The sequence below is a fragment of a genome, unplaced genomic scaffold, assembly GCF_019419815.1.
Source record: "Pyrus x bretschneideri cultivar Hongxiangsu unplaced genomic scaffold, Pyrus_bretschneideri_v1 Contig27, whole genome shotgun sequence".
NCBI lineage: Eukaryota > Viridiplantae > Streptophyta > Magnoliopsida > Rosales > Rosaceae > Pyrus > Pyrus x bretschneideri.
The window spans coordinates 5,189,121-5,198,279 of NW_025999579.1; the positions used below are offsets into that span (position 1 = coordinate 5,189,121).

A 9,159-nucleotide genomic window follows, 5' to 3' on the forward strand; every position below is an offset into this window, starting at 1 on the left:
AATCTGTATGTTTGAAGCCCAAGGACCAAGATATTCGAATCACTTATTTTAACTTTTGCAATCCTCATTAGCTTATCTCATTGACTCACCTCACACAAACCAAGAATCTGAATCTCTCTCTCTTTAACGATTCACATCTCCTGGTCGTTGGCCTTCAGACACAACAATCCGGAGGGGATCATGCTGATTATTCGGAAAAGTGAGAACCATTTGAAAATGGGATGATGTGGTGATTAAACTCATATAACAAAGTCACAGTAAACTTGTCTTATTGGAGACTTGACTTTACTGTGAACGAAGGCTCCGCTGCCTCCGCATTCCATCCAGTATTCCAAATCCTCCTTTACAATACAAAAGCAAACAACCGAGCCAGCCAACACACAAGTATGAACTAGTACTAATTTAAGGCAGCTTTATCCGGCAGCACCGCCCAGCTCAGCCTCCTCACCTTCCTCTTCCTCCTCCTCCTCATCCACGCGAGACTAAATCTCGACCCTTCCGATCTCCAAGCCCTCTCCACCATCCAAAAAACCATGGGCCTCCAATTCCATATCAGTCAACCAGCTCCATGCAATACTCCCGGTGTCTTCTGTGAGCGCAGGCTCTCAGACAACACCACCTACGTCCTCCGAATCACCCGGCTTATCTTCAAATCCCACCGGCTTGATGGCTTTCTAAGCCCAGCATTAGGGCGGCTCGCCGAGCTCAAAGAGATCTCTCTTGTTCACAACAACCTCATTGACAAAATCCCATCTCAAATTGTTGACTGCCGGAAGCTTGAGATTCTCAACCTCGGAGACAACCGGTTTTCCGGGGAAGTTCCTGCCGGGTTGTCTAACCTCATTCGCCTTCGAACCCTCGACCTTCCTTCTAACAAGCTTTCTGGGAATTTGAGCTTCCTCAAGCATTTTCCCAACCTTGAAAGCCTTTCCATTGCTGACAATTTCTTCTCTGGGAAAATCCCAGCTACCATTCGTTCCTTTCGCAATCTTCGGTTATTCAACTTCGCTGGAAACGAATTCCTCGATGGCTCATTACCAACGATGAAAATCATCGAGATTTCAGCGACCTATGTGCCAAAACGTTACATTTTGGCTGAGAATACAAGCACAAAAGGCCACAACAGCACCACAGCTGCTGCTAATGCTCAAGCTCCAACTAAAGCTCTAGCTCCATCTGCAACACCGAAGCAGAAGAAGAATAACAAGAAGGTAGGAGGGTGGCTGCTCGAATTTTTGGCCGGAGCACTGGCCGGAAGTTTATCCGGGTTTATCTTTTCTCTGCTTTTTAAGGGCGGCAAAGACGGCGGTCCTGCGATTTTCAGTTCTCTGATCAAAAGGAAAGAAGACAGCGTGGCTAATTTGGAATTCATAGGATGGCGTGGAGGTGGAGACGTTTATAAAGCCGAGTTGCCAGGAAGCAACGGCAAAATTATTGCTATAAAAAAGATAGTTCAACCCCATAAAGATACCGATAAACTGATCGCTGAAGAGGAAAGTGAGTTTATGAACAATAAGATGCGTGAAATCCGATCGGACATCAACACTGTGGGGAAAATTAGGCACCGAAATCTTGTTCCTCTGCTAGCCCACGTGTCTCGACCGGATTGTCATTACCTGGTCTATGAGTTCATGAAGAATGGGAGCTTGAAAGACATGTTGAATCAAGTTGCGAACGGAACAAGACAGTTGGATTGGCTTACAAGGCATAACATTGCTTTTGGAGTTGCTGCAGGGCTTGAATACCTTCACATGAACAACACCCCTCAAATAATTCACGGCGCTCTCGGTGCAGCAAACATCCTGCTTGATGGTGATATGGAAGCTCGGATTGCAGATTTCGGGCAAGCAAAAGCAATGCCGGATGGTCAGACTCATATTTTAATTTTTAATATTTCGGGTGCTGTTAGCATTGTTGCACCAGAATACCATCAGACATTCAAGTTCACAGACAAGTGTGACATATACTGTTTCGGGGTGGTGTTGGGGATTCTGGTGATGGGAAAGCTTCTATCCGATGAGTTTTCCAGGACACGAACGAGATGACTCTGGTTAAGTGGATGAGGAATGTCATGACTTCAGAGAACCCTAAGCAGGCAATCGACGTGAAATTGATGGGAAACGGATACGAGGAGCAAATGCTCCTGGTTCTCAAGATTGCTTCCTTTTGCACTTTGGATAACCCGAAAGAGAGGCCTAACAGTAAGGACGTTCGGTGTATGCAGGCTCAAATCAAGCACTAAGTATCCAGGTATATGTTTGTAATCAGTGGGAATCCTGCAATATAAACTGTACCTGAGCGTCTGTCTCATAGTCGCATTTGGATGTCCATAAACCACAATGGATAAAGAAAAAGACGAACGTGAACAATTAATCAATAGCAAATCATTACGAAATCTATATATCGAATTTAGTTTACTCATATACACCAGAAAGAAAAAGAGAATAAAAAACACAAGATGTCAAGACCTACTCAATGTACACCAAATATGCTGCATATCCTAAACTCCCAACAACCAAGATTTCCAGCAGAAATTCAAGGATTCTAGCTTAAAAATGACAAAGTGAGTCCATAGCAGCAACACAAACATCTAATACGAGGTTTAGTTCCTAAGCAACAATCTTATTACTAGTCCGTTGTGATGCTTAGCCAATTTCTCCACTTCCTCAGTATAGATAATATAGTTTTGTTAGAAAAAATTTTGATTTCCAAGAGGATATAAAGTGCATAAAAAATGAAAAAAATAGGGGGCAGGGGTCAAATTGGAATAAGGCACCAAGTTCGGGGGATATTGCAAAACATTTCTCACCATTCAATTCACCAAACGACGTCGTCAGCTCTTTCTTGTTCTAGCGATTCGCATCCTGCAGTCGCCGTTCTCCTCTTCGAAACGAAACCCCTTTCGGCATAGCCAAAAACGCCATAGCAAATCAATCTTTTCAAATCCTCCGAACCGTGCGTCTCTCTGCGACGGAGAAACCTCTGATTCATCAATTTCTCCGCCTCTTTCCGCCCCCAGATGGCGAGTTTTGTCCACAAACTTGCTAAAAACTCACCGGCTTTAAGAACAGCGGCGTCCCTCAAATCCCATCTCTTCCCCAAACCCACAGCCTCCCTTATTTCTCACCATAGCCATCTAGGCCCACCCAACCCCGAATTCTCAGAAGACCCGGTTGCCCAATTAGGTCCCACAAGCTTCCACAATGCCGAATCTCCCAACCCCTTCCCCATCTTCCCCAATTTCCCATTTGGGTTTTGCTTAAATCCGATTTCCCCAGCTGGGTTCGATCGGTTAGGTGTTTTCGAGGCGGTCGATGTGGAGTCCGATGATGTGAGGACGATTTGGGCTGACAGTGTGAAGAAGAAGAGGAAGAAGAAGATGAACAAGCATAAGTTAAAGAAGCTCAGGAAGAGTCTTCGCCGCAAGTCCAGAGCTTGATGTGGTAGTGAGAGGTTTAGAGTTAGATTTTTATGAAATCTCAGAAGTTTTGAACACTAATTTTGTCATTCGGATTTTACTCATAGAAGTATTATGCATTGCCTGAGAAATTGAATGGAATTATCAGCTTGTTTTAATTAAATTATAGCATGTGAGTATTGTTGAGTTTAGAATAAGATTCATTACTCTTGGATTAACAATCTCATTTTACTAATCAAATTCGCTTTCTTTATTTTGGTTTCCGTAGATGTTTATAACGTGCAGTTCATTGTATTTAGAACGTGTAGTTAATTGTGTTTAATTTGGTTGACGAATGGCCTTATCGTGCATTAACGATAAGAATGCAGGCTTCCTTCACAACTGATTGTGTATATAGTTTATATGTGCAACAGTGTTAACCCTAGGCACGGATGTGTTCGCACCATTTTCATGTTTCATGTTACCTGCTGTGTCAATAAGTGCTAATTTTCATAACTCTCTTACTTGCTGTGTAGCCATCATAAGCTTTACTTGAAAGAGAATCTTTCTGATATAACGCTTTCCCTTTCTCTTACCATCCAAATGTTTGACCAAGTTTCTTTATTTTGTCTCTGTTTTTCATTTCTCTGAACTTTGATATAATTTGGTGATTGTTTGAGATGCAAGTTATACTTTCAAATCAGTTTTGTGGATAGGAGAGCATTAGAAAGTACCTAGGTTGGCACATTAAGATAGATACCTAGAGTGCAAGAACATCGTTTGATTTGAATTTCTATCATTTTGGATTACATGCTTGAGGTTAATGTTACTTCCCTTAATAGGTTATTAGACTATCTTGCACTTATAAGCTATATTTAGTGGCCCAAGGCTATCTTTCATGTTAATTTCAAGTTCGGTTTCCCTATTGTATCCTTGTTTGATTCAGCGGTCCTTTTGGTGGTTTTTGGTTTTGCTGAAAAGGTTTTTGCTGCTCTTATATTAGGCGAGCATTAATGCATTTTTTTATGCTCCTATATTAGGTTGATAGCCTTATGTCTACAAACAGTTCAATAGAACATCGCATTTAATAGAAGTGACATTGAATCCCCTATGGTATTTGAGAGAAAGGAATGGTTTTGTACGTTGTCCCTCTTTAGATGATATAACCTCAAATAAGTATGGGGCAAAAAGCAAGATGTTTTGTGCTCTGTGCTGCTCTGATACAGGCTGGCTAAATGCTTGACTTTATGGCACGGTTATGCTTTGGAATTGTTCCATAGTTCAATACAGCAAAATATTATAGACGCATTTGATTTGTTTTTAGGTCTCTATGTATTGGTAGTGTATCTTTCTTGAGTTTAAAGTTGTATTCTAGGCCATCACATCCCGTCTGCCAGCACAACAGATAACATCATAACACCCTGTTATTCTCTTTGGCAGTTAGATTGGTTGGATGGTGCTCCCAGAAGACAGACCATCAACTAGATGGGTAAATGTCCTTGCCATTTTCTTAAAATGGTTACTGTTTAGTATAGTAGCTAGTGATAGGTGTTGTGCAATGAGATAACTAAAGAAACGAAGATTTCAAAATTCGAAGTTGTGATCCCTCGATCAAGTAGTTGAATAGGAATCGCTTTGATTCTAAGTGAAGCTGAATGTGTACTGCCTATGTAACCGGTGAGTGAAATGTAATTTGCTTGTTATATTGAGTTGTTCTCTCTAGCTTTGATGCTTGGTAGCAGATAGATGTCTACTTGGTTCATTGTTCATGTTTTAGAACTTCCCTAACTTTTATGATGTTCTTGTTTGTGGTGTGTTTCTGATCATGTTCCTTCTTGGCAATTCATCCTTCCCCCATGGTTATATCTATTTATTGTTGGTTTTAGTAGTAGCCATCCTTATTTCCTTAGGTCCTAGGTAATTCACGGTTTGAGTATTCAATTACTCATGTTATCTTGCTTCTCAAACTCAGTTTAGTTGCGTTTGAAATTGAAGCGAATTTCGTTGATATTTATGTTCGTAGTTCTTTAAAAGTACATGATTTGGAGAACATATGTGTATTGCGATTACAACTATAAGAATACGTAGTTTCTTAGTTTAGGCCTTACTTGGTATAGAGGATTGGAATGTAGAAGTTGATATTTTCAAGGTATGTTGATGAAGAAATGAAAAAATTATGGTCAATTGGAGGTTAAAAGATGAATTACTCAAAACGAAATCCATTCCAATCCTCCCGAATATCTTAGGATTAGAAGTGAAAAGTTTTCTTCATGCCTAATACCCTTCTAATCCCCTCAAGTCGAAATTTATTCTCATCTACCTTCAATATCTTTGAATTTTGAGGGTTATCTGTTCCGATTTGATTCCAGACACCAATCAAGATCTTAGGATACTATTCACTTTTATAAAATTCAAGACTGGGTTCATTAGATTTTGGTTCTGAAAAGGGGTATTTGGAATCTTTGATACATGGAGAAATATAGATAATGATAATGATAGTCTACACATAGGCCTGCAAGAAGCCCTTATCCAATTGCCAGCCCAATATGTAATGGGGTAGTTTGGTGGATTAACTAGTTTACCTTTTGCTTGCATAATTTTTGCTTTTGTCGATGTTCAAAAGACCTAACATATCCAATTTGGGAAGGGGCAAAGAAAGAAACAATGGATAAAAGTAGATGCAGAAGAAGAAACACCCAAAAAATGAAGAGAAATGCTAAGGAGACTCTTTTAAAGTGGAACTCTTTGTCACTTCATGTTTTTAGCATAATGTTTTATAATGTTGATATGAGAATTGACATTAAAGTGTGAGATGGAAGAGAATCCATGGAGAGTCACACTTTTAGTGGGACTCCTTAACATTTCTCAAAAAAGAGAACAAAAGTAGAGAATTTGCATTGCTAGTAATGATTTGGGCATGTGAAGGTTTTGACATTTGATCTATATCATGCCCTATTTGATTAAAGTGAGAGGTAATTATGCCTCAGTTAAGTAGCTAACAAGACAGTTTTTTGACATGATTAGGTCTAGCAATTAAACACTTAAACATGATAGTCTTGGGACCTTGCCACATGACTTTATATGATTATGTGGTATGTTTCTCAAATCCAATACTCCCTACCTCCCTCCCTCTTTCCCTCTCTAGAATTATGGTACTCGGAACTTATGGCTATCATCAATTTGTGATTCATAACATCTAACTATCGATTCACTCATGGCAGGAAGAGGAGCACGAAACTCGCTGTCCTTTCTGTACCTGGAGGCATTCACGGGACCTCATCATACATCAACCTTAAGACCGTTACTTGTTTTGTATTAATGAGTTGCCAGGATTCAATTCGATGTTATCTACATTGTAGGGTGGGAAGGTCCATCAAAGGCTTACATCAAGGCTTAAAATGTGAGCACCAAATAGCCCCCACTTAGAACATGGTAGGGTTTTGCTCTTTCCTCATGTGTCTACACAATGGCTTAAAGGCCTCATAATCAGATCAAGCAGCCCTAATAATTGGTGTGGTTTGGCTAATAAACCTCAATTAATGAATTAGTTTGGCGATTAGTGGCCATGTTGGTCCCTCTTTACACCATCCTCAACATCTTGTACGATTTTCTGTTGAGAAAATATTCTGCTTTCTTTTTCGCTTCTCCTTCATCACACTTTTGCATAGGGTGGTGTTAACCACACACCTCTTTTTACCATCTACACATTTCTTTCAATTTTTCGTCATCGGAGCGAATGAATTGAAAAATATCAAATGACAGAAATTAACAGACAGTGTGTGGAAAGTAAAGGGATGTGTGGATAGCACTATCCTAAACTTATACGAACAAATATAAATGTGCATGTACCTTCCTTTTCTTCGCCAATGGCCTAAAGTGCATAATTTTGTTTGTCTTGACTAGATAAATAAAAAGAAAATCTAATCAAAATTACAAGTCTTCATGCAAAATAAAATGTCGGTGGCACACAATTTTAGTTTTTAATTTGCAAAAAAGGAATACCAAGAACAATTACGTAAGCGATTATCAGCTGTTAATGGCAATAAACCGTGAGAAAAACAAAGCTTAATCGACAAACTAGTTCACACTTGATGAGGGGGAGGGAAAAGGAAAAACCACAAATTAGGCAGGCAATTAAGGAAAATTGAACTCCAACAAATTTGATAAGAAAATCTTCTATGATGTGAAGTTTGAAGCTTCCAGCATGTGCGCATGAAAGAAACCATTGATTGAGAAAATGATGCCAAATGGCATCTCAACTGATCGCCAAGTATCAAGTGGGTGTGTAGGTTGCCTTGTAGTTTTCACTCACATGGCTTTGCTCATGCTTTCTATGCCTTCTATTCTCTCTCTTTCTCTCCTCCTCTCCTTCTCTCTTTCTGTTATAACATTTTATATGAAACATATTCGGTATAATCAATGGCGGAATTAGGATTTCAAACTAAAAAAAGGGCCCAAAAGTCTTAACCTGAAACACTCTTCTAATCTTATAGAAATTACTTTGACGTGTGGTGAGTAACCAACCACTCTCGTTTGAGTCTACTGTGGTACCATCCTCTTCATTGTCTTCCTTAAACCTAAACTTCAAGCTTCTCTGACTTTCTTCCTCTCTCCCTCCTCCTCAAAGTTCACAAGCAACAAATTGCTTAAACTCTATATGAGCCACTAACCTCAAATTAAACCCAATGAAAATTAAACTAAAAAAGTCGGATTTAGGCCCTAAGCCTACAGAAAAACCTTGAAAATCATAAGCAATATACTACATTTTCATGAGTGAAAAAAAATGTCAGGATGGGCTTGGAACCATGGTGGTCCCTTCATGGCTCCGCTTATGAGTACAATCGTAATAATTCGGTTCCAATAATACATGAGAAATGCTAAAGAGATTTTCTCAAAAGTGAAACTCTTTATGAACTCTCTGCTTACTCATGTTTTTGGCACAATATTTAATAATGTTGGCATGAAAATTGACGTTAAACTTTTGATAAAGTTTTCTTAACATTTCTCTTCTTATAATATATTGTTGTGTGGAGAAATATGCACATAATTTTGTATTATTGAATGTAATATTACATGAAACCGTTACATGTAAGTATGTAAAATACTTATGCACGCTACCATTTAGTATTACTGTCTAATGATATTCATCTTCACTTGTAAATAAGAAGTCTTAGGTTCGATTTCTGTCAAAGATGAATTTGAACTGCACTATTACAAGCTCATTCTGAGACTGAACGTTTTCTTTTAACGTAGATAATATCGTTTGTTAAAAAAAAAAAAAATTACTTATGCACGCTCTCCCTAGTCCCCACCCACTATTACAAGCTCATTCTGAGACTGAACGTTTTCTTTTAACGTAGATAATATCGTTTGTTAAAAAAAAAAAAAAAATTACTTATGCACGCTCTCCCTAGTCCCCACCCAGCAGCTAACAAAGACCTTTCACGTCGTTTGCTTTTGTCCACAACCCCTGTTTCCTTCAGAAAGTCGATTTCGCCCCACCCTTCAAAAAATTGAACGGCGACCACTTGCTCTGCCATCCACAATCAACGGCCACAATTCGTGGAGATGACAATAATGTCGTCGGTTGGGAATAAAATCGTTGTGTGGAAGCCCGAGTCATCAAATTAAAAGTGTGTCCGAAATACGAATGTATGTGCAACATATCATTATATAAATAGAGAAACACATAAAAGTAAAAATAAATTTCTATTTGTATAATTATATAATTACATATAACGTATGTGTTCGTACTTCGGTTC

General features: G+C 39.1%; 1 pseudogene; it reads left to right on the forward strand.

Annotated features, from left to right (window-relative positions):
* Positions 1 to 401: 401 nt before the first annotated feature.
* LOC103942233 lies at positions 402 to 5,106 on the forward strand (annotated as a pseudogene).
* Positions 5,107 to 9,159: the final 4,053 nt, after the last annotated feature.